This window comes from Lepidochelys kempii, chromosome 8 (assembly GCF_965140265.1).
Source record: "Lepidochelys kempii isolate rLepKem1 chromosome 8, rLepKem1.hap2, whole genome shotgun sequence".
Taxonomy (NCBI): Eukaryota; Metazoa; Chordata; order Testudines; family Cheloniidae; genus Lepidochelys; species Lepidochelys kempii.
In genome coordinates this window covers 81764297-81791630 of record NC_133263.1, presented here as the reverse complement: position 1 = coordinate 81791630, position 27334 = coordinate 81764297, and the positions used below count along the sequence as shown (strand labels likewise).

Sequence of the window (27334 nt, the reverse complement as noted above, 5' to 3'; positions counted from 1 at the left end):
TTTACCAATAAAAATCATTCTTTCAAACATACCTATAATACTGATTAGCATAATGAGATTTTCCAAACCAGCTGTCAATAACCAGAAGTATTGGCAGTAATTAATCAATTTGAAACCAGAGTTGAAGTGGGGGTGGGAAGTACAATACCAAGTTCTGTTCTGTAATTGCAGGTGCATTTATACATCTAGGAAGAAGAAGGGCTATAGACATATCACTAGAATGGGAAAAGCAGTAATTCTCAAAAGGATTTAGTGGACAGGCAACTCAACATGTGCTCTCAATGCAATGCTGTGGAAAAAGTGTTAATTAAAAAAAAAGTCAACTTTTGAAAAAGATGTTGGAAAATTGAGGAGGGGGCAGAAAAGTGTCACGGAAATTATTTGAGAGCTGGAGTAAAAAGTCTCACAATGAGAGAAGTGGAGCACAATGTGTTTAGTTTATAAAAAATAAGATTTAGAGGTGATTCGATTACAATGTACAAGTACTTTCACAAGGCTGCTAAAGGACTCCTTAATCCAGCAGAAAAAAAGCAGAATAATGGCTGGAAGCTGAAGACAGACAATTTCAATTTCAAATTAGGCACACATTTTTAACAGTGAGGGTGATGATCCACTGGAACAAACTACCATGGGAAGAGGTGGACAATCCATTGCTTAATGTCTTGAAATCAAGACTGGATGCCTTGCTGAAACAAATGATTTAGCCAAATAGTAAATTATGTTTTAGTCAAATTCAGGTTATTGGGTTCAATACAGGGGTTATGGGATAAAATAAGTTGGTCTGTGATATACAGGAGATCAGTTTAGATGGTCTAATAAATAGTCCCTTCAGGCCTTAAACTTAATGAATTCTGTGTATTGAGAACACTGAAACATTTTTCTGGGAGAAAAAATGAAAAATCTATTTGGTCATCATTTTGGAGGGAAAGATTTTAGAGGGTTAACTAGTTTAATTATTTTTTATATTTATAATAAAACAAAAATAACAATGTAGTGCTGTACAGGGGTTAAGATTTAAGTTAGTAAAATAATGTAAAAACCGGTTTGCAAACAATGTGCCAAATTAGATACTGGGTGACAGATATCGTTATTAATGGTATTTCATCTGCTATAGAGTTGGTTAAATACAAAAAAAAATAAGTGACTGAATAAGTTATTCAAGGGCAATTTATAGTTAGAAAATAGACATTTCATTGAATATTGTGTAACAAAATAAAGAGGGTTAAATTGCCCCAAATGAAACACAAACAGTAAGGAATTTTGTGCAAAATGTAATGGAAAATGTTTCATTAGCTTCGCACAGCTGAAGTGTGCAAATAACTTTCCCAACTTACCTTGTGCAACCAAAAGTTCCCTAAAGTTAGTAGTTACATTATTTTTTTCTTCAGTTCCAAAAAATGTGTGTATTTTCTGCAGGATAACCAACATGAGTTAGCTGTGCCACTGTAAAGTCCTACTGGGTATAAGGCACGACCATCAGATAAACTAGGCAAGTTTAACAACAAGGGGGGCAGAGGGGTGGAGGGTTGATTAAAGCTAGTCAACAGTTTTCTGATGGGAACATCTTGATTCCATTGAAACTTTTGACAGGAACCAGGTAGGCTGGCCAGGACTAGCGAGCCTACCTGTCTGGTTTCCTGCCAGACTATCCACCCAACAGCCATCAGGAAGATAGGCAGTTTGTCTGGTTCCTCAGGCTCCTGCCTTCCCACCAGCCTCCCTGGTAGCTGGTCAGCCACAGTTGGGGAGTCAGGGAGCTGGCCAGGAAGCCAGAACTTTTTCAAAATATCCATTCTGCAGAAAAGTTTTCATTTCCAAAGAAATATGAATGAATATTCCACTTTCTGCTAAGCTCTAGTGTTGACAATGCCTAGCTACCTTGCGGCAAAAGCTAGATGGGCTTTGTCTCTGCTAGGATTGTACAGCAGAAAAGCTAATATGTCTTAGTGATCCCACTGTAAACCCTCCTCCCCCCACCCCCACACACACACCTTTTTTGCAGTAAAGACATAGCTTATTTGTGTGTCCTCTGGGACAAATTACAGTCACAGTCCCAAGGCTGTTCATCAGGGCTTGGTTTATTTCAGCGGGGCTCTGTAGAGACCAGGAAGGAAGGAATGCTTCTCTCAAGCAATGGAGCAATAGTGAAGCCACGCTGTGGCCAATGCCTGAAGCCTTGGGGCTATAGTAGCACAGATAATATGCCTTCAGATCTGTTATTGGTTAACACCATTACCCTCCTTTTTTCTTCCTCACATAAAAAGCCTCTGCACCACTGCCAAAGATGGAACTCCACATGGAACTTCACTGCACACTGGGATAGCTGACCTGACCTACTACTAATGCTCCCCACCCATTCATGGAGAGGTCTGGGGTTTGCCCTCTCTATGTATTTGAATGAGAGAGCTTCATTACATTGTTTCTTTATCTAAGTTACATGGAAATGGGAGGTACTTGTGGCATAAATAGCCATGCTAGATAGGAATCCTGATAACGATGGTTTGAAATGTGTATAAAAAAAAAGTTTCCATTAAAATGGCACTTTTAGTATCTGACATTACTGTACGTAAAGATTGTGGGTGCACAAATGCATTTAACTTCTGCCCTATAACTGTAAACGTTGATGTTGGTTTTTATATCCAGGTTAAGTTATTAAAACAAGAACAGAATGAACACATTTAATTCTATATGGTGCCCAGATATTTTACAGCTTGTTACAACACACACAACATTTTTAAGGACTAGCTTATGTTATTGAGAATGTTACCTGATTCAGGAAAGGTCATTCATTAGTACTAGTATGCTTTTTTGTGTGGGTATTGTTGAGAATACAGCTACACAAACTGGTTTCCTTATCTTTGTTTTTCTCACTATTCAATCATTTTGTTTTCTGACTTGGCATAGGATAGCTCATTTTTCAGGTCACTGAAGGTAACTGAGATGCCCAAAACCAAAAATAAAGTGCTTCTGCTAGACCTTTGCCTAATTAAGAGACTGCTGACCTCAGAGACCCACAGACGACCATACACAGGATTACCTGCCAACATAGAAGATCCATCAATTTCCTCAGGCCCTCAGAAGCAAAATGGTAAACTTCTCACTGCTTGTTCTTGAACTGAATGCTAAATCTGACAGAGTCCAGGCAGCTATTATCTCCTTGGATGAAAAATGCAGTCAGTGACAGCCTATGGAGCAAAAAAATGTGCAGGTAGCAAGACATTTCAAACATATGGATAGCCTGCCAAGCAATTCTGAGAAAGCAAATTAGAATGTGTGTTATCACTTGCACCCATTGCTGTCAAAGATAACAAAATACTTTGTAACTCCATCAAAATGTTGGGAAATCAAATTATATCCATGACGTTAAAAGATGAAACCTTCTGAAAGGGAGTAGGAGAACTGTGAGTATACTTGGGGCTGAAGATTCTAGACGGTGATCCTCTGAGATAAACGCTGAGGAAAGGGAGCAAAGGTCATGTCAAAAAATAATCAAATTGATTTCTTCCCCCTTTAAATACCCAAGCAAACAGACACATCTGATTGTCGCTGAAAAGTGTCCTTTCCACACTGTTCTGCCTTGTTCAGTTAAATCTCTGACATACAAAAAAAAGACTTAGGGCTAACTTCTGCTCTCAGACACATGGTTGTATATCCAGTGTATCTCCAATGGCTCATATTTGGAGGACTTAAAATCAGCAATGTATTTGCTGTACAAGATCAATGCAGAATCCAAACGCAGTGAAGATCAATTAGATGTGGACATTGATCGGACATAAATCTTAGCTTTTGATATTTCTTTTTCATGATCTGTCTTTTTTTAAAAAAATCTACACTTTAACCATGTTCCAACTTTTATTAAAACTTTCTTGTTTTTTAGACTGATGTACACTTTGGCCTGTGGATTGCCATTCTGATAAACTACTTGATTGATGGCTCTTGCCACTTATTTGTGTGTGTTAGAGGCATAATCTCTCAGTGCGTGACAAACTATATGGCTTTGATATTGTATCTGCTTTTGTTTGTACCTCTACTTTTTCTTTTTTTAACAAATGCCTTAATTTGGATTCAAAATGAGGTACAAGACTGGTTCCCTGGTTAAAATAATAAAATAAAAAATAATTAGTTGAATGTATAGTGATACAAAAAGCATGGTTCTGAAGATAGGGCATAGGACGAAACTCATGAGACCAGTGTACAATTCTTGCCTCTGCCACTGACCTGCTGGGGGCTGTTGGGTAACACACTTCACCACTCTGTGCCTGATTCCCCTCCCACCGTTTCCTGTTTTGTCTATTTAGATTGTAGGCTTTTAGGGACAAGGACTGTTTTTCACCATCCGTATGTACAGTGCCTAGCACAGGTGAGCCTCAATCTTGGTTTGCACTAACGTAATATAAATAAATGATAATAAAAGGAGTGCAGAGGACAAGCCCTTAAATGTCTGCACAGTGTGAGAGAGAAAAGAGCCTGCCCATCTTTTTAGCTACCGATAATTGATGTGTCAGTGTGAAGAAGCATGGCCTCATTCTGATGAAGAGGAGAATAATGAGCTTTTCTGGGCTGGTTCAGCACTAATGAGGCACACCTGTAAGCCCTGTTCTGTCTGGAGGGGAAGTTTAAAGAGGGAAAACCTGACACAGGAGGAGGTGGGGGAAGAGAAAGAGGACTGCTACATCTCAGAGGCAGATCAGCCAAGAGGGAGACAATTTCAGGTCTCGCTGCCCTGGAGCTGTGTGGACCACCTGTAAAGTGGGATGCCACAAGAAGAGTGGCTGGAGGTAGACCTGAATTTAAAGGCAATAGACCAGCTGATAAGCCAAGCCCAAAGGGGCTGACTCCAGAAGCAGTGCCTAAGAGACAGGCTACCTTTGCCTGTCCTTTCTTTCTCTCTGAATCCCCTCTCTCGTAAGTGAGTGAGAGAGAAAAGGACCGTTCTTTTGTTTGTTTTGCTTGCAGAACCCCTCATATGCTACAGACTAGGGGAGGGGATTATAAACAACTTGAAGTGATTCTGGTGGGGATTCAGAGAAGCCCCAACCTTCCGCAGGCAGGCAGAGTTGTAGGAAAGAGATCTTTAAGCACACATGGAGCCTAGTGTTAAAAGCTGGGAGGCCTATGTTTGGTTGGTAGCAGCGTGGCCATGGGCTTGCATTGGTGAACTTTAGGTCCTTCTTGAAACTTTGACCCTCTTTCTCCAGTCCTACTCATAGTCCTACAGCGTTGTGTGGCCTGCACAGTATGCACACTCACGCCTTAAAGAGATGTCACAGATTTTTCCTCCCCCTCATGTTACTGGCAACCATCATGCCTCCTTTAACACACTCCTCTGGGATGAAGCTGCTCCACATGGCCCTTATTGTGAACTGTGGTTATACTCCACAGACTTGCTCTAAAAGCAGGCACTGTGGTGAGTCACATTAAGGCAAATCTGTATCTTCCATTTAATAGACTCCATACAAAGCCACATTTTAAAAACAAAATTATTAGACATTTTGAATAATTGTGGACACACAATTTTCAAAGAATCAGATATAGTTAAAATTATAATTGTGTTGGCATGTAATTTGATTCACTCTGTCTCCTTACTAGTTCACAACGACCTTGCTACAAAGACATTTGTTTCAGAATAATTTCTATAAAATATGCCTGCATTCCTGACTACATGGTGAGAGTTTTCCAGTAATATTGTTGTGATCAAGCTGGACTGGAAAACCTGGAAGAGTTAGGGTAGTTAATGTTTGGGGAAACAGCATGTATTTGTGAACCTAGCAGTGAAGTGAAAACCAGAAACACGTGAGCTCTAATCCCTTCTCTGCCAGTGATCTATTCTGTTTCCTTAGACAAGTCACTTATACCCACTTTCTACAAAAGTGGACTCTACTTTTGGGTCCCTTGGGATTTGGTGCCCAGCATTTTAGACATCTAGGCTGTGGAATTCATATTTGGTATGGCAGATTTGGCCCCCCAGCCCTGTGTACAGTCTCAATTCCTAACTACCCACACCAAATGTGAAATCCCATTGTTAACAATGTTGCCCACACAGACCAAAATACAGGCCATTTACCAGACAAGTCAAGGTCTACAAAATCATGAATGATATGGAATAGCGAAGTGTTATTTACCCTTTCCCACAACCGAAAAAAACCAGGGGTCACACAATGAATGTCATAGGCAGCAGGTTTTATATACACAAGAGGAAGTACTTTTTACACACTGCACAATTAACCTGTGAAACTCATTACGAGGGATGTTCTGTTGCCCAAAAGTATAACTGGGTTCAGTATAACTGGATAAGTTCCTGAAGGATAGGTCCATCAATGGCTATTAGCCAAAGAGGTCAGAGATGCAACCCCATGCTCAGAATGACCCTAAGCCTCTGGCTGCCAGAAGCTGGGAGTGGCAGATGGGGTGGATCATTCCAAAATGGCCTTGTTCTGTATACTCCTGCTGAAGCTCTGGAACTGGTCACTGTGGAGACAGGATACAGGGCTAGATAGTAGAGCCCTGCAGTGGGATTGGGATCCCACTGGTCCCACAAGACCCACTGCCATAATAGCAGGAACAGGTAAAATGTACTTTGTTGAGAGGGCAAAAAAAACCCAAACCAGACTGCAGTAATTTGCAGGAAAACACTACATCTTTTTTTTTAAATAAAGGTTTTAATACTTAAAATTATGTGAGGGATAGAAAGAGATTTGATAGAAGTCTATTATCAAAGTATTTTGACATGGTTTAAGCAAGATTTGTTTTATTCTTTTAGAGGTAAAATTGTGTCTGAATTCTATTTATAATATATTAACTAACTGAGGGGTTGTTGTTTTTATTTTTTTATTTGTCTCTGTTGCAGGATTTGTAGGATCTAAGGTTTTTGCAGGTGGGGAGTGGGATAAAAATGCAAGAAACAATGAGGGAGCGGGTGGGAGAAGGTATTGTGGGGCAAGATGGAAGTGGGATTAAAAAAAGTAGTCCTGTCCAGGGCGCTACTAGATGGACCATTGATCTGAGCCAATACAACAGTTCTTACAGTCTTATGAATGATTTAGTGGGGGGAAAAGGAAGCCAATGACTTTTTATAATAAAATCGCCTCCTAAAGATTGCTAATCATGTATATATTTTTGGAAGATTGGTTCAATAATGTCAGAACAATATGTTTCAATATCAAGGGCCTAATTCTGATCTCGAACAAATACAAGTCAGGAACAATAACATTATACCAATGTAAAACCAGTGAGATCAGAATCAGGCTCATTGTGCTTGTGTGATATTTGACACACTAAATTTAAGTATTACTGAAGTGCAAACAGGTAGAAATTGATTCTGAAATTAAATATGGAAAGAACATTTTAGTGTTATGGTCACTAACTAAGGATTTATTTCTAAAATAGACATGAGAAACTTTAGCATACATGACTGAAAAATTCTCAGTATGGTCACCTCCTATTGCCTTTCCAGTACTATGAAATGTGATTAATTTAATACAGTCTGTAAGTGAGCAGAATGGTTCACCACAACTCATACAGGAGTATCCCCATTTAAGAAAAAAATGCCAGGAAAACGTTTACCTGCCTGGTGCAAGAAAACCATGTGGAGAGGGGGAAAAAAGAAAATATTTTTAAATATATGATTAGATATTCCAGACCACTTTTGGGGGGAGAACATGTTGGGGACAGACACTCTGTGTGTTTCATTTCATGGAGTTTCTTCCCAATGTTCTCAATAGGAAGGGATGATGTTTTCCCCATAGGAAAGATATGTTTCAGCACACTATGCCTGCAAATCTTGGGTCATCTACAGAGACCAATATCTAGGAGACAGATTTCTAATCACAAATGACCGTCACAGTTGGCACAGACTTGGGCCATGGGACAAAATATATAATTGGCATACAGACTCAATATTCTTTCTGAAGTGATCCCTATAAAACAGTTTTAAAACACATTGGTTTGACAGTCTAGTTTGGCAGCAAACTCTTTTGGATTCATTATGCACGAAGCTTTGTGTAAAATCCATTTTGCCTAGTGTGACATATTAATATGTCTATACCAATCTTCTGTTTCGTGAGCACCATTTTGACTGTAAAACCATGCTGTGCTTCCATTTTGGCACTGCAGCCTCCGTCCTGAGCAGAAAAAACAACAACAACAAAAAAACAGGTGTCAGGAGAAACCCTTGCACCTAGCAAAGAGTTTACACTAAAGAGCAATCAGGAGTTATCAGCCAGGATGGTCTTCCATTCAACCCTAGAACTATCAGCTGTCTTCAGCCTGGGGGAAACAGTTTTCCCAGTCAGCACCTCAGGTGGGCTAGAACTAAGCAACAAATCACCGAATGAGGGACTTGAAGCCCCTCAGGTGGGTCACCTGATGTGAGGACTAGAACTTTATAAAAGGGAGATTCCTTGCAGCAAGGCAGGCAGTCCAGAACCAGAAGACAAGACTGGGCAGGAGATAAGGGGGTGTACAAAAACAGACTCCCTGGAAGACGCTAACACAGAGAGGGCTCTCAGGAGAGGGGAGAAAACTGAGTCAGGTTTTGCATGCAGGTGTTTGTTATTTCTCTATAGATAAGTATATCTCTTGAGCTTTGAGGAAAATGTGTGTGGTTTCAGATTCCTATGCAGAGTCTGGGTGTTACTTGCTTTAATTGTCACAAAGTTGACAAAGTTAAACTATAAGCCTGCACCCAAGAGGATGCAGCTCTGTGGAGGGCATGTGTAAGCTACTGGTGAGACTTGGGAGGGTCAGCAGTGATCTTGGGGATTAGGGCAGCTGGACTGTAGGGTCCCATATCCTGAGAAGGGCTACCAGATTTGGAGTTAATAGGCTAGAAGTATGCCTGAAAGGCCAGATATATAGACAGGGACTGAATGCTGTTGAGACTCATTAGATTTAAAGCCCATAGGATTCAAAGGCTGGGTTCAAAACAGCAGCTCTGTAAGCATCCACAAGGGGAAGCTCAACTACACCAGTAACACCAAGCTTCACTGGCCTAGAAGTGGAGAAGTTTCAGGTTTCAATAAATCAAGCTTTCTCAGGGTCAACTGATTGTGAGCCCATTGGCAAGGTCTGGGTTTAATGGGTTCATGCCCGTTTAGCTGAGATCATACCATAATCACTGATTCATCTAGCTCAGGACTGGAACTCGCTGTGAGCCAACAATACGTCCCTGGTTTCAAGTAATCAAATTTCTCCTTCTAAAACAAGCAATTGTTTTGTGAGCCAACATTTAAAATAGGGAGACAGTTCCCAGGTATTGTAGTAATTACCAAACAGAACAGAGCCCTGTGTCATTTGCCAGAGCCGGACATGCAGACTAGGAAAAGATAATATTTCTTCCCCCCCACACTTTTTTTTTTTTTAGCAAATTCAGAGAGCTCCTTAACATAACCCTACTACCTAGAAATAAAGTGCAAACATCTTCTCTTGAACTTGTACTTTGAGGGGGCAATCATGGAAACAGAAGAAATTCAATACAACTACCCATATGGTCCCATGTGCCCAACAAGCCCATTTATGAGTTGTAGCCTGGTAGAGCTGGTAGATATACAGATTAAAAGGGAAAGTTTGCAAAATGCTTCTGTGGATAGTTCACAAACATTAACAACATTCTTCCCGATCACTGCTGGCTCTGAGGCTCACTTCAGACTTTGGTATTTTTATCATGCAAATAAAACAGTTCACTGAGCTCTAGTGAGTGGTTTGAGGAAATGTGAAATTCCACTCAGCTGTCTGCTATTAAAGAGAGGGCTTCAGTTCCCAAGGTTGTCCATTTGCCACCTTGCACAAACTCCTTTTTTTAATATTAAAAACAAAAGTGATTCCTTTAAAATGTTCATTTCATTTGCTGTCTGGGATACTATTACTAGTTCCAGATATTAGGCTGATAATTTGTGTTACAGTAGTCAAAATAACTGGGACATATTTCCTCTCAAAGATTGCATCTCATTCAAAACATATTTAACCCTACATTTTCAAAGGTTGCACAGACTTTAATTGTACAAACTTCATGTCTGGTACTGTTTTAAATAGTTACATTCCAATGCAACGGTATAACCTGGGAATTCCAATACAACTGTATAACCCGTTATCTGCTGAAAACAGCTTTGTGTTAGTATACTACAGTTGACTTAAAGGTTAAGTGACCTCTTAGAAGAATGTGAACTTGTGAATTAGGCAGTTCTCATACTCTCAGGTGGCATTTTATTCACCACAAGAAGTAACTGCTAATGAGCTCCCTAGCTAGCAAAAGCTAGATGTAAAATATGTAAAATTTGAAATGTCTAGTGTTTCACAAAAAATGGAATGTGAGCTTGGCTCATTAGATAAATTATAATAGATCAAAAGACAAAAGGGCAAAACCAGGTGTCAAAAGCTGAGAGTGACCAGCCAATTTATTTTCTACTGTCATTTAATGGTGTAACTTTATTCAAGCTTTTAGTTAATACAATTTTCAAATAAAAGATTACTTCATCTAAAAAGTGTGCTGGGTTATTATATTAAAAATAGTACTCAGTGTGATGGTTCAATATGCTACAGAACATGCTCATTATGTAGATTTTCCCTTAATCTAGGGAAATGATTCAGTTCTTTCTTTGCTGGTCAAATCAAGGTTAAACAAAGTAGAGAATCCTGATTGGTCCATGTGGTAAAACACATCTTCCTTTTGAGAGTTAGTCCCTGAGATAAGAGGAGGAAAGGGGACTCTAGTCAGAATAGCTGAATATACTAACACTGCTGCATGCTATATAAAACTAAATTAATGGCAAGCACAAAAGAAAACTTCAAAGGATGAATACTTGTAGAGGTACAAATTTTTCAGCCCTGCAAGCACAGTACATGCTGTGATTTTGACACTGCAATAAATTTTGGGGCAATAAATGTTTTCTGAGTGTCTAATTGAGCAAAGCACTTAAGCATGTGCTTAACATCCATTGACTTCAGAGGGACCTAAGCGTGTGCTGTAAGTGGTTTGCTGATTAGGGATGAACTTAAGCACGTGCTTAAAGTTAACTATGTGCAATTCAGCATTTGCTGAATTGGAGTCTCAACTAATAGACATATGGCCGATTGTATGCCTTTATGCTTAAATCCCACAGGGTATATTACAGTATCTGAAGGAAAATGAGAATATTTTGAGCAATATGGCACGTTCTGAATATATGGGATAGGAACCAAAACAACCTCACAAATGGAAATGAAATATTTAGTTAAAATAAAAATGAAAGGCTTTAATCTTTTATTATTGTTATTAACAACAAATGATAAATATAAGGAAATATTGCAACATCACAAATGCACCTGTGTGGCAAGTATGTTAACTTTTAATGGCAGACAGTATTTGCTATTTGGACATGATGTAACCCGCTATTTTACTGCTTTAGGTACTAAAAGACAAAACTGTTAAAAATCAATTTAAAAAACAGGGTTCAAGTAGTTAGATATTATTTTTCATTTAACAGAAACTCTATTGTGATTCCAGAGTGAGACGATTCAAGGAAGCAGGTTCTAAGACTGAGTTTGATTATTTCCATTGAAAGAAATATCTGACAGAAAATTAACTTTTTGCTTAATTTATAGGAGCAAGAGGCATTCCAAAGAGTTATATAGAAGAGACTATGGACCAACTAAGGACAGAAGCACGTTCAGATTCATTCTTCTGCAAGTGGTCCTTGACAGCTAATGCCCGATTGCTTGATATTCGTTTGTAATTTGCACAGCACATGACCCTGCACTGAAATGACAGAATTATGAAATAATTCCTGCAATATTTTGTGTCTAACATTTGTATTGTCTCTGACCATTATACAACATACAAAGCAAACATTATGGCAGCAGGGTGTTCAATCTCATTCTGTGCTTTTTTTTTTAAGTGAAGTTTTTGTTTCCCTTTTTCTCATCCAGTAAACGCTTAATTCAGACAAGAGTAATGTAATTCAATTTTCATTAATTTACAGAATAAAGCAAGTAACTATGATTCCAGTTGTATTAGTACTGGAACTAAAGAACATTTAATAATGTCTCCTTCAGTTGCTTCCATACTTTTTCTCACCCTGCTGTGTAATTTCCTTTTATTCTCTACATTTATATTTGAAACTTTTCTACTACTTCTGCTTTTTTTTCGTACTAGGAAATGGCCGACTTGATAGTTTATTCCCTGGTAGGATAGCTCATAACTCTGGGGCATGAATTCATTTATCTATGAATACTCTCTATTTTCCCAGTTGTCTCATAATCAACAATTTTGCTCTCAAGGTGCTCAATAAGCTGACATAATTTGCATATGCAATACTCTGAGGTCTTCATCTGAAAAGCATCGTAACTTGCACTGTGCACAAATAGTACTGGATACCACACTGATTTGTAAGTCTTCAATTTTATAGTTACTGTACAGACTACCTTAACCATTTAAAACAACAACAACAAATACTAAAAGGGAATGTAAAAAAACCCAACAACACTACAGTGAAACAAAATGTAAAGACAGCAAATTATTCAGTAAATCTCTACTTATAATCAGCACCAGCTGCAGTTTAATTAAATTCAGCTGTTCACAGGTGTTCACAGGAGAATACTGTATAGATATATATGCACATACACAATTCAACCAAAAAGAATTACCTTAAAAACTCTTAGGGCTTTAACACAGAAGCACAGTTCTCTACATTCCTGTGATTAATGTTCAGATTTCCTTCTGATATGTAAGGCTGAGATATTATCACAGAGAAATCCACAAGAAAGCACTATAAAGCAATTGGGAGGGACACCAGCTGTGCTCATAAATTTAGACAGTTTAGTCTAGCAGAAAAGCATTATCCACCCTAAGACTGGTATTACAGTTAGGAAAAAGTAAATAAAATAGGGAAAAATAAATAAAAAAGACTTTTTAAAGATCAGAATAGCTTTAGATGTTACTTGGATCAATAAGAGTCTCATCACAAGTAAAAGTTCATTCACTAGGATATTGAGTTGCAAGATCAAAATGTCAATAAGGTGTGTAAAATTTAAAGCCAGGACTTGTTCAGGGATGGTACTTTTGAGCATTTTGGTGATAATATTATAATTTTTTCGGCTCATTGGAGGTGTATGTGAAACCTGACAAAACCCACCACAGCTAAATCATTTTATATTAGTTTATTGCACACTCTCTCATGATCTAGCCCAAAGAAGCATTTTATAAATACACATATCCCCAAAAGAGATTTATAATTAGGTCAGAATACTGCTTCTTCATTTATTACTAATTAATTTGGTGCAAATGGCAAAAGAACCTCAATGACAAAAAATCTATCACTTCAAAATTACTCTATTGCCAGGGCAGTGTTTGCAGAGCTTCATTTAAAAAAGTTTGCAAAGGATTAATTCATACAGACTGTACAACATTACTACACAGTATGTTTCAACTTCTGATCCCTAAATGTTTTTTCTAATATTAACTAGAGTGAAGTGTATCGTTAATGCTAGTGGTCATCATGCATCAACCCTATTAGACTGCCACAGATTTAAAAAGATTAACCCATTAACCAAATTATTATAAGACTTAATTTGGGGCAGGAGGGAAAGCATTATGGTCCAATCTCCTGTATAACTGGCATTTTATTGCTACATTAATTCACAGTAAAATTCCTGGTTTTGTTACTATATGACTGTGCTGTTATTGAAATAGAATGATCTATAGGATATGGATGATAGAATACAGCAATGAAACATCAACATTAATATGAATGCACAACTTTTTGTGTGTTGTAGGATTATTGTAAAGCAGTCGTTCACATAATGATTAATACAGTGACAGTCTTAGTGACACGTTGCTAATACATCTCTTTGTTACTCAAAAACAATATACATAGTCTCATGGAATTTAATCTTCAATCCTTTAAGGGGACAATTTTGGGAAGTTGAGCTTCAACCAAAACTCCTCTGAATTGGAAACTGCAGGAGTTTTTTTCAACTGACAGGAAAATAATTCTTTCAAGTGAGGTCAATGGTAATATTTTTCCGACCCATCCCAGCTCATCATGATATTAATTTATTAATAGCTGTGGATTAAAGACTGAAAGAGGACATATTTATTGAAATAAAGAGATACAATTTAAAGGTTCACTTTACTGTTTTCAGAAATGATTATAGGTACGATATAAACAAATAAAAAGTCATGTTTTTATAAAAGAAGATTGCAGTTATAGAATCATAGATTATTAGGGTTGGAAGGGACCTCAGGAAGTCATCTAGTCCAACCCCCTGCTCAAAGCAGGACCAACAACAACCAAATCATTTCAGCCAAGGCTTTGTCAAGCCTGACCTTAAAAACCTCTAAGGAAGGGATTCCACCACCTCCCTAGGTAACGCATTCCAGTGCTTCACCACCCTCCTAGTGAAAAAGTTTTTCCTAATATCCAACCTAAACCTTCCCCACTGCAACTTGAGATCATTACTCCTTGTTCTGTCATTTGCCACCACTGAGAACAGTCTAGATCTGTGCTCTTTGGAACCCCCTTTCAGGTAGTTGAAAGCAGCTTTTAAATCCACCCTCATTTTTCTCTTCTGAAGACTAAATAATCCCAGTTCCCTCAGCATCTCCTCATAAGTCATGTGCTCCAGTCCCCTAATCATTTTTGTTGCCCTCCGCTGGATTCTTTCCAATTTTTCCACATTCTTCTTGTAGTGTGGGGCCCAAAACTGGACACAGTACTCCAGATGAGGACTCACCAATGCTGAATAGAGGGGAATGATCATGTACCTCGATCTGCTGGCAATGATCCTACTTATACAGCCCAAAAAACAGGGCACACTGTTGACTCATATCCAGCTTCTCATCCACTGTAAACCCTAGGTCCTTTTCTGCAGAACTGCTACCTAGCCACTCGGTCCCTAGTCTGTAGCAGTGCATGGGATTCTTCCATCCTAAGTGCAGAACTCTGCACTTGTCCTTGCTGAACCTCATCAGATTTTTTTTGGTCCAATCCTCTGTATCCTGTCCCCATCCTCCAGCATATCTATCACTCCTCCCAGTTTAGTGTCATCTGCAAACTTCCTAAGGGTGCAATCCACACCATCCTCCAGATCATTAATGAAGATATTGAACAAAACTGACCCTTGGGGCACTCCGCTTGATACCGGCTGCCAACTAGACATGGAGCCATTGACCACTACCCATTGAGCCTGATGATCTAGCCAGCTTTCTATCCACCTTATAGTACATTCATCCAGCCCATACTTCTTTAACAGGAATACTGTGGGTCTGAGCCTTCCAATCCTTAATTAATAAACAATAATGGTTAAAGATTGAAAGGATTGGAGTTATGCTTTTGGGTTTGATTTTACAAATATTTACCCATTTGAATAATTTCATGTATGTGAGTTAGGCTCAAAGTTACTTGTAAGCATAGGCTTTTGCAGAACCATGGCTAACATATGTAACTTACATTTCTGATGTGTTTTAAATGGAAAAATACATAAAGAGGATGCAAGTAACTTTTACAATATAAGGAGTACAACCTCTGAATAGGTGCAGTGCAATACTTAGAGAAAAGTCTCTACAAATTAATATGTGCCAAAGGAAAAAGGACTTTTTTTCAAGGTTAGGAAAATGAACAAATGAGATTGAATATTGTACCATTATAAAACATTTTAAATTGTTCATGGCTCTGAGTAATGAAATATGATTACAGTATCCTGTAATTATTGCCTTCATGATTTAGCTTTTGTTCAGTCCATAATAGACACACAAGGCTTTGTGTTTACTAGTAAGTTAATGTCAGCAGTTCTGAAGTTTTGATTGTCCAATAAAAAGACAGTATGGGATAATTAAGCAATAATATACTGTTTCAGGGCACATTTTAACAGGAAAAAATCATGACTGAATAGTAGCAGAGCCAAGTGATTTAATGTAAATGTAGGAAGCATTTTTTCCTGTAAATTGCAACCATTTTTTTCTAAAATGCCCAAATAAATGAAGTGAAAAAACACATGAAAAGGCAACTCTTAAATACAATTACTTCATATAAAGTTTAAATAAAGATACCATCAATTTGTACTTATTCCCTGTATTATATTTTACTAACATTATAGTTACAGACAGTTTATGTAAGAAATAACCACAGGAGAGGATATGGGAATGTAAAGAGTGCACGCCTTAGTTGCATTGTATCAGATAATGTATCCTATTAATTCCAGTTTCAACATTCTAAATGTTTTCTTTCTCTATTGTTAGTGGAATGGAAATCTATTTTGGGATTTAGCAACTTAGAACTTGCAGCAATTGATTTTAGGTAACTTGATGTTTTAGCTAGAGCTCCACAGAAGTGAGTCATTTAATAAAAGATGGCATTACAGTAAGATGTCATTTTCTCGATTGGTGCCAAGCTGGACAGAGAAAACTTGGCATCGATGGTAAAAATGTCGTTTCTTTCAGCCACATTGAGTGGTACCATCTGCCCATTATCTCTGACTCAATGCAGTGTAAGTTTGAGTTGCCAGTTTCTGGAAAGATACTGTGTTTTTTTTATGGTCCTAGGTTCATAAAGCTTGCAGAATATTCAGCTAGAATTAAATAAAATGGAAAAACATTGGTGTGGGAAGAGGTGAGACACTGATCTTAAATCATTTTTCTGCCTTTTCATAAGGTAGTATTATAAAGGAAGGTAATACAACTATCACATCCAGCCTCGTTTAGTCATGAAGGCATGCACATAGCTTACATTTATCTGAACCTGCTTAATTCCTGTCTTTTTAACTTGGTTTTGCTTTTCTTTGGTTAGTGAGGAATGCAGCATACTCTATAGAATTTGGAAAATATGAAAACAAGAAGTGCAGTCCATCAAGCAGGGATGTTACCAAACCTGTGATACAGAATAAAGAGAGCTATGTATCCATTGTAGGTATCTAGGCCAGGAATGGCAATCAGCCAAATACGTAGGCACTATTGGTGAGAATGTCCTCTGAAAAAAAATATATTTGAGACAATATTAGGTGAGAACTCATTTAAATGTTGTGAGCTGGACATGTTTAAATGCGAGGCTCCATTGATCTACTCCCCAAATGGCCAAGATTTTGTGCTGCTGTGCCAATGCAAAGCAGACCTGAGGCTGGTAAGCTGGCCATGGAAGGAACTCCCCAGTACAGGGGAAGCACAGCAGCTCCTACACACCTTCTACCCCAGCCGACTGCTATTGTGGTTGTGGAAAATGGCATATACCAAGAGGATCCTCATGACTCCATGATGGTTCCATCCATAGCGGCCATTGGTAGCTGGCATGATTTAAAACAGGTCTACTTTATCCAGGGGAACTAGTCTGCCACACAGATGGCTGAGGATCAAGGAAGTGTGAAGGCCTCCTTTGGATCCTCTCTCCTAGAAATAACACAGTGGAGCAATAGGAACAATCAGAATGGAGCAATAAAATCTGGTGTATAGGGGAAGAAAAGCTGAGAGGAGAACGGAACTCTAGATGGAGAGGGTGATATAAGCAAAAAGGGAATGGTGAAGTAGAGAGAATTGTAACAAAGAAAGAGAGGAATCAGTGGATTGGAGTTTGCAGCAGTGAGATTATTATTATTAAGTTAGGCCATAAACTATGGACCAAGGACCTGGATCTTTGAGAGTAGTTGGCACCATCAGCTTTCATTGTCTTCAGTGGGAACTATGTGTGCAGCATCTCACAAGGAAATTTAAAAAGACCAAAAATATACTTCTGCTTCACTTACCTGTCAGCATTGAGTTTAACCTCATACTCTGCTAAAAGATGATGTAAGAACTGGTGTAAGAAATGAAGTTCTTCATCCTGTTTTATTATCATCTTGATTTTTTAATCACCCGTTTTTGTTGCTGCTGTGAGTTTGAGTGTTGGTGATATCAAGAATTATGGAAACAGAAATTCACAAACCTGAGTGATTCTACTTGGGTAGGGATAAGTTAAAAAGCTTTGTAGTTCACTTTTTAAATATATGTACTTCTCCAGTCTAAATGTACAGCTGTATTCTGTTAAAGACCTCAAATATATTATTATTATTTTATATCATATTAAAATTATATTGTGGAAGCACCCAAGGCACTAGCTGAGATTAGGGTGCTAAGTGCTGTACAAACACATAGTAAGAGACAATCTTCACAATGAAAAGCTTACTGTTTAAATAGACAAGACAAAAGGAGAAAGCACGTACTGTTATCACCAGTGTACTGATGGGGAACTCAGACACAGAGATAAAGTAACATGTCCAAGGTGACACAGGCAGAACCAACGTCTAGATACAACCTGGAATTGGACCTGTATCTATTAGGGTTTAGCTCAGGGCCTTAACCACAAGACCCCTTCTTTACCTTTTTTATTTTTTTTCATTTTTGGCCACACCTAAATTTTTAATTTATTTACATAGATACAGCTCCTCACCATATATGTGATCTCAGGCCAAAAGTTAAATACAATGATAAATCTGCTCACAAAGGTCCAGGAATAAAGAGACACACAGATAAAAAGAAGAAATAATTGTAAAAAATATATATACACACACACACAAAAACAACAATGACCCTCCAAATTTTTGGTGGATAATTTCTCTCAGTGAACCAAACAAAATATTATTTATGACAGTCTTCCATACTCTCAGACATCAATGGTTCAACTAGTTCAGCATCATCTCTCCTATCAGGGCTTATGGCTGACGCTTTGGGGCAGGCATGCTCAAACTGAGGGGGATTGTCCCTTGTCCTGTGCTCTCAATGCCATCTGTGCTAGCGCTCAGACACCGTGGAGCTACTCAAGAGGAGAGAGCAAAGACAAAGCAGCAGTTAGTTCTATGAGAGAAAGGGTTCCCTTTGGATCTCTGTCCCTCTCCTGTCCTGTTCTGTCTCTTCAGTCTGTCTCCCTTAGGGTGATGTCCATGTAACACACCAGTTTCCAGGTGGATAAATTTTTTCCACTATGTGCACAATAACAAGCTCCTCCATATCACTGTTATGTATCAGATAGGGCTGCTGTTCTAATTTCATTAATGGAACCACTGGAAATTTGCATAATTCACAATTCTGATGAAAAATCCAGACAATATTTGTGAAAACTTTATCCCATTTACTGACCACTAATACATATGAAAGTGGGGCCTGAGTTAATTTCCTCTGATAAAAAAGTGGTGCATGATCATAAAAATTTGGAGATCCACTGCTATAGGGGAAGTGGAAATAATCTCATCTTGCAGCTAGAAAATGTTTTGCAAAATGTCCAGAACAGCTTGGAAAGGTTCTAAAGTAATTTAAAACATTAGACATCTTTGGGTTTCTGGTCCAATTATTGAGCTAACTTGCTAGCTGTAATTTTTACATGTTTTCAAGCTGTTTAAGGTTTCTAGTGGAGTACGATAAACAATAGCAGCATTAGTATTTGCCTGGAATTCAAAAAAGCTCTTTATTGAACTAACTATTTGTATTTTATTTTGACAGTTGTTAATTCAAAAAATTATTTTAAAAAAAATTAGATTCTACAAGAAAAAGAAGCAGCCCAGATTTTGCTTATTCAAATTAACTATGTGATCCATCATCCTGTACCATCTTTTCCAAAATAATGTCTTGTGTGATGACTTATTGCCTGTTTGTAAAGAGAAGTGAATGGTACAGAAAATGTAATTTACTTTTCTGTTCTGTACTGAATTTATTGTTTACTAATTGAAATGTCATATACAATGAATTATGCAACACAAAAGACAGTCAAAGGGAATGTCTGTACTGAAAACCAAACAAAATCATTGTATCATTGGTTCAAGTTCAAATAATATTAACTGAGCTAAAAATTTGCCTTTGTGGATGACAGGCAATTATTTTCCCAGTAATCAATGCTAATCCTTATTCGACTTGTATCCTCAAAGCCAATGTTTCTTCATAGCAAACTGGGTGGTATGTGTGTACAGGTAATTGATTCATTTTGGCACACAGTAAAATGTTTATCTTCTTCTTCTTTTTTTCCCTGTATTTTGTATTACTAATGGCATGAATCTACTGATTAAGAAGGCTCTTACCTTTCCTACAGAATTTTCAAACACACAGCAGGCCTCCCTCTGTAATTCAGAGGTTACTTTATTGCTCCATCTGTCTATATTCTCCCATGAGACAATAATACATGTTGCAGGTGCACAGGTTGAGTATGAAGGGAGTATGTCATAAAGCATAAATAAACATGACAGGTATAGAGAAAGAACAGAGATACAATAACTCATCAGTGTCACTTTAGGTTTAACACTCTCCATACTAAAAGCTCCCACAAACATTATGAGTTGGATTAAGTATTCTTCACTTCCGGTCCTAAATTGCTATGTTGTATCGATTTGCTTTTTTGAAGAAGCTGTCTTGTTTTTCCTGGAGGGGTGAAAGGTTAATAATTCTTATATATGCATACATATAAAACTTACATATATATGTATTCCAAAACAAAAATACTACATTGTGTAGCAGTTAAGATTATTCAAGTACAGACACCACCCTCCCAAAGATTTGAAAATTAGGACATCGACAGTTAAATTAAGCCAAACACACTACTCAAAAACAAGTGAATAACAATAAGTGAAAGCTTATGCTCAAATAAATTTGTTAGTCTCTAAGGTGCCACAAGTCCTCCTTTTCTTTTTGCAGATACAGACTAATATGGCTGCTACTCTGAAACAAGTGTATAGGTGGTAGATTTTTCATGGTACGTTTAGCCAATGTACATCATACACATACACAAATGCCTCGCCAAAACAAACAGAAGCAAGGAGCCAATCTTTTGGGTATATGTCTAGATGACCAAGTAATCTATTAATGAGAACTCTTGGTTGGTAAATTACCAAAGAATCCCAGTTCATCCATTGAGTCCTGCCAATCAAAAGACTTACAAAATGCAAATTAACTGGAGAGGAAGGTGTGACCTCTAATGTCACAATGACACTACTTAAGAATGATTTCAACTATTGACCTTGCCCTGAGATTTAGCACCATTCATTAATAACTTTGCTTAATTACAACTAAATTCTTTCAAAGTAAACTGGTATCTAGTTTTGTCGAAGAGCTTTGTTACCTAGAGGCATGAAACAAAAGGTGAGCTGCACAAAAATTTTTCCTAAAGGACCCATTTCAAATAAACATTAAGTAGTTAACAGATTTAGCTGAAAATTCATGGAAAATCCATTCTATATTCTAAGAATAAAAGTGTAGTAATTTCAGAGAAGATACACATATGATTAATAAAGAGACTGAATTCCTGCTTTAATCGCAAGTCAATAGACAAAACTTGAACTAATTTTTTTTAACATTTTTAGGATGCTTTGCGATCCTACTGGCTAAAATGTGCATTATAAGTATAAATTATTGTAATTAAAACACTTGATTCCTCATCTGATATGTAGCTTACTTTTAATATACTATTTTAGAAATAAATGCAGTACTCCTGAATGACACTGGATTGATAAACTCAGGGAAAGATCTCTTCTGTTTTGCCATAAAACCTGTGCAGCATGGGCCCTGGTAGTGTAAACTTCACTATATCACCTCACCACTGTTTTCTTTCTGACATGGAAGGAATACCTGTAAGACAGGTCAATCTTTGCAGCCATTAATTCCTTGGCCTCTCTGCTGGGACTGGTAACAAGAATGACAATTAATGCCAAATGTGATTTTAAATTTTGGTTTGTGGATATTTGCCAACTATGAAATGGACTGAGACCATTTAATTTCATAAAGGGGCACCAAAATGCTATCAGATTGCTGGATGATCCGAGTTACATGGACTCCACTAAAAAAGATGACCTAGAGGAGAAAGGCACAATAGTTTGAATAGCACCTCTTCATAGATTCCATTCTTTATTTGCTTGATTCTCAGAGCTTATCTTTTAGTGTATTCTTGAGAGCAGAAGTGGTCATTTTATGCATCCCACTGTACCTAAACCAGACTATTGTTTTAACCTTTGTAAAACAACACCCCATTGTTAAGGCTGCATAAATAAATAAATTCTGTGGGACAGATCCTTGGCAAGATCAATCAGCACAGCTATATTGATGTCAACTGATTTACTCCATCTGAGGATCTGGAGCTGTATCTAAAGGTTCTATTTACCCATTACCAATCCTCTGATCCATCCAATCCTCTTGCTGTACATACAAGATCAATTTTTTTTTTTACTTTCTGCTCACAGTTTGGCCCATTGCAGTCTCTCAGTATCATAAATATTAAGAACCATTGTAAAATTATTTACGTCGATCCCTAACACATCAAACTCAATATTTCCCTGTAAATATCATTATTAAAACAAACACCTATTATGTGTAATACAAAAATTATAAGATTTGGTAAAGGCATTAATTAAACCTTATTGATCTCATTCAGTTATAGAAAAGGTTGTCTTGTGATTAAGGCATAGGACTAGGAGTCAGGACAGAAGGGTTGGTTCCTTATCACGATTCTGAAACAAACTAGTGCCCTGATTTTGCAAAGATTCATGTAGTGCTTAAGTTTAAGCATAGGAGTAATCCTATTGATCTCAGCACAGGGCAAGGACCCTGATATGAGTTAGAACATGCAGGGCTGGGATCATCGTTATCTCTTTATTTCTCAGTTTTCCCATCTGTCAATAGTGATGATAATTCTTTCCTGCCTCAGAGGAGTGTTGCAAGGCAAGATTCATCATTGTCAGAAATGCACTTTGACATCCTCAGATGGGAGGTGTTATATCCTCTAAGCACAAAGCATCACAATTGTTGCTATATTCAGTGCAGCACATATTCAGTTGGCTTGGGTTAAGTGAAAATTGAATTGTTTACATTACCAAGAATAATGCCTCTAAAATAAAAGATTTAAAAACTGGCCATTTTTATAGTGGTTTTGGCTTATTAAAAAACACTGAGCTCTTTTGAAGATCCACGTTTTAACATATTTGGAGCCCTCAATTAAAGGGCTAATGAAAACATAAAATACACCATTTGCACTGGGATTTCAGGAGTGTTCGCACTGGTATAGAAGAGACTTTCCTGTTGCATATGTAATATTAGAGAGCAGCTATTTCCTGTCTATAACTTGTTCACTAAGGGCATGTCTACACTACAAAATTAGGTTGATTTTATAGAAGTCAATCTTTCGCAACCTATTTTATACAGTCAATTGTGCATGTCCCCACTAAGCGTGTTAGATCGGCGGAAAGGGCTTGGTTGTGTGTAGACATTCATTATAAAATCAACCTAACATGGCTAAATTTGACCTAATCTTGTAGTGTAGACCTGGTTTAAGACTTTGTCTAAAGTAAGCTCCATCAACAGTAGCCACGGTGAGAGCGCTGGTGTAAATGGAATACAGGCTTTATAAAAACAGTGCTATCTGTTATGCTGAACTATTTGGGTGCGTACACATGTGTTTAATACTATGGCAGTACAGAAATCCCAAGGCAGAGATAATTGTAACAACAAGAGATAACTAACTGTGCAAATGTATTCTACTGTTAAATCAATGAAATCAGTTTGAATTTTGCTTCAACGTTAATAAAGCTGCATTGAATAGATATAAATGATTACAGGACTGATAATGTTCTATATTTGATTTTCACACCCACAGCTCAGTGTGCTAATGTTGACTGCTGACTTAAAAGATAAATCAAAGTCAAATTATGGGAAAAGGGTAAGGAGAAACACTGGATATACCTGTGAGAGCTAGTATCAAATGTAGTCCAGCCAGGATTTAAAGGTCAATACAGTGTCATCTCTCTTGAGATCCTGCTGATAAATTGTGATTAATTAGTAGTGAATAAAGAAATTGGGTCCCTTCTTACTGTTACATTTATCTTCAGGATTACCTTGACTGGCAGAAATGTGTGAGAGTGAAGGTGCGTCAAAAAATTGTATGCTGTTTTTTCTTCTTCTTTTGTTGACAAGAGTTTGATGAATGAGAGAAGATAGCCATGATGAAAATCCTGGTTAAACTACTTTCATGTGTATAGTAAACCCAGTTTATTATATACTGAACAAGGCTAATCTTACCGGTAGTACATTATTTATTATTGTATATATCTTCTGAGGACCCGGCTAATGAAAAAAATGATTAATAATGATTAAAGAAAGCTTTGTTTGTAAATATATACTGAAATCTGATCATGCAGTATCTGAGAACAAGGCACAATGCTAAAAACAACATAAGAAAAAAGATTAAGTAGGTGGTCTCCATGAAAAAGAAGGCAGATTAATTGATTATTTATAAAGTTGAAATATTTGCATGACTCATTTCTTTCGAAACTACATAATGCTGCTTCTATGCAAAGGACAATCAATGACAATGAAGAGGAACTAGACTATAACTCATAAAACGACTCTTCCTTTTCCGACACATTCATCCTCAGAAAGCAATATGTTATTGATAAATGTGAGATATGTTTGTGTCTCCTGATCAATTCTCTCATTTAGATATTTACAGGTGCTTTATATTCCTTAGTTTAAATTAATTTTGCATATCCAGCCTGGATGAGGTGTTTAATGTGGTTATATAATACTTTTGGAATGGCTTTGTTTGTATTCAAACATTCATTGAGCTCCATTCCAAGGTGTTCATTAGTAAAGTTAATACTACTGCATATGCATAGTTTGTTTGAAATAATCAGATGTCTGGAGAAACACCTGGTTTTTTTTCTTGGATATAATAGTTGTGGCTGAAATTATTGATACTCTGCTAATGCCACAATCTGTTGCTTAAATTACTGTAGTTGTATTCATTGTAATTACTCTGACACATTATCAGTAGAAGAGTTAAAACTAGCAAATTGAGCCATTTAAAACTATTAAATTGCTTTAGTGCTAACAATATAAGAAGGAACCAAAAACTTCAAAACTGTCTTCTTCAAAGAAATTCTTCTTTGGTTTATATGCTTTCAAAATTCTGTTGAGCAATAATTATGATTTTCTTTATTCATAAATAGATGGTTTTGAGGAGGAAGGTTAATGACAGGAAAACAAAGAGCCGGCATGCTTGTAATCAACCACACACTTTAGTCATGTGTATTTGGTTAGATACTTCAGCTGACAACCAAAATAAAAGGCCTGATCTACACACGGGTTTTGTAAATGTTTAACTGTATAGTTTGGGGAGTAAATTTTTACTGAAAGAGTTAAATTAGTGCAACTCCTGAACTATAATAGTACAAGCACCTTTATGCCAATATAACTTCATTTACACTGTGAAGTTGTTCTGCTTTAACTATACCAATTTCAAACCAATATACATAAAACAGTACAAAAATATGTGTAGACAAACACAAAAAGTTTGAGAGATATTATTGCCTATAACTTTGGTATATGGTGGGCTGACAGGATTTTTTTTTCAAAGTTAAATAATTATTTAGTATTGAACTGATTTAACTTATCAGTTATATTTTAAGTTATATACCCTGTCCTTGTGGCTGAGTATAAGGAATATATCTGTATTGACATCTGTGCTTCCATGATCATTGCTTCACAATCCTTGTCAAGGCATCCATATGGATTTTTTTGGTACCTCTGAAGGACGTGTATGTACCCTTGGAGGTAATTTATGTTTACTCTAAGTGGCTGGAGAGCTGTGTGTTGACCTCCAGATCTACTTGAACATACGTTCCAGCAATTGCACAAAATTTTAATCCATCAGAATCTGACAGAAGTGGTAGTAAGTGAGGATGGACCTCATTCATTAGAAGTTGAGTGCTTTGTGTCATATTAAATCATCATTGTACCATGTTGCTCATCAGTGATTTGGCAGAAAGATTTCTGTGAAGCAATGGAACATGCCTGATATTCTTCACCCAGAAGATAATATACATATACTTAATTACTTGAAAAACAGCTTGTGCTTCTATATCATGCAGTCTTATGGTCAGAAGATAGGTGCATACCTGTTTGGAATTACTGAAACCCTCAGTGATGATACTTGTGGTACCTTGAACAGTACCAGATTTGGAAGGGAATTTCTTAATTAGTTATAATTAAATTGTAGGGTTGGATTGGATTATGGCTGGATGGACAACTAGCAGTGAATTTAAGGCAGCATAATGTAATTTTTGATTATAGTGAGTTGTAAGTATTGTATAGAGCTGGGGATGGAGCTTCAGTATTTGTTTTAGAAATTAAAATACATAGATACATAAAATAGAATTTATAGACACAGATAAAATGATAAGGGATATGAGTCAACAAAAGAATTTTTACATCCAGGAAAGTGATATTAGCTTAAGTCTGCTGAAAGAGCTAAAAGGGTTATTGGTGTGGTAAGTGGTTTCACATGGCAGAGACATGTTACTCAGCTTTTAGCAGCAGGTATGACATCTCCACTGGATTAATCATTTCAAGTGTTTCAGACTAAGAATATATGAATGAAGCACTTTTGTGTCAAACCAGTTCCATTCCTGAGTCACCTCCTTTATTGGTGTCAACAGATCATGTGTCAACTTTTGCTTCCATCAAGCAGCTGATTCCATTAGATCTGTTTTGCATACTGTGATAGAATGAAAGTTCTGTATACCTGTTCGAGATACTTTTAAGGCACCTGCCCCCTTGTTTTCTAGCAATCCATACAACTTGATTACATTTGACTAGAAACAGAAGACATCCATATGAATTGGATTTAGTGGCAATGTTTAGAGCTTAACCAGAAATCTAAATAATCTGTCCTAATTTCCTAGTTAATAATAGTCGTGTCAAGGGAGGAGTATGTTATGTATTGGAATCCTGTTTGGCTTCGCATAGAATGAGCAGTCTATTTTGTAACTACCCATGAATTTTGATTCAGTCTTTACTGAAAAGGTTAATGGTGACCACATATAAAACACAATTAATATTAACAACAAGAGGGAAGGAACACAAGTCTAAATGGGGAAAGAATAGATTAAAGAATATTTAGAGACATTGGAAGTATTCAAGTCAGCATGGATTAATTAAATTAATCCTAGGCTATTTAAGGAACTAGCTGAAACAATCTCAGAACCATTAGGTATTATCTTTGAGAACTCATGGAGAATGGGTGAGGACCCAGAGGGATGGAGAAAGACAAACATAGTACTTCTCTTTGTTACCCTTTTTAAAGATGACCCAGATAATTGTAGAACCAATCAGGCTAACTCCGATACCTGGAAAGATATTGGAACAAATTATTAAATAATAATTTGATACCCCATTTAGGATTATAGGACTCTAAGGAATAGCCAGTATGGATTTATCAAGAACAAATCATGCCTAACCAATTTTATTCCTTTCTTTGACTAGGTTACTGATCTGGAGGATGGGGAGAAGCCATAGACATGATATATCTTGATTTTAGTAAGACTTTCAACACAGTTCTATGTGACATTTTCATAAGGAAATTAGGAACAT

At 37.1% G+C, this 27334-nt stretch overlaps 1 long non-coding RNA gene across 3 annotated transcripts in view; it reads right to left on the bottom strand.

The window, feature by feature from the left end:
* LOC140916574 (uncharacterized) overlaps positions 1 to 27334 on the bottom strand; it is a 110181-nt gene that overhangs the window by 5652 nt on the left and 77195 nt on the right. Inside the window, exon 2 of one of the 3 annotated variants that reach the window (XR_012160554.1) lies at positions 3038 to 3185. The exons of the other annotated variants lie outside the window; for them this stretch is intronic. This is a non-coding gene — a long non-coding RNA (uncharacterized lncRNA). The remainder of the gene's footprint in view (positions 1 to 3037; positions 3186 to 27334) is intronic. 3 annotated transcript variants of the gene reach the window in all.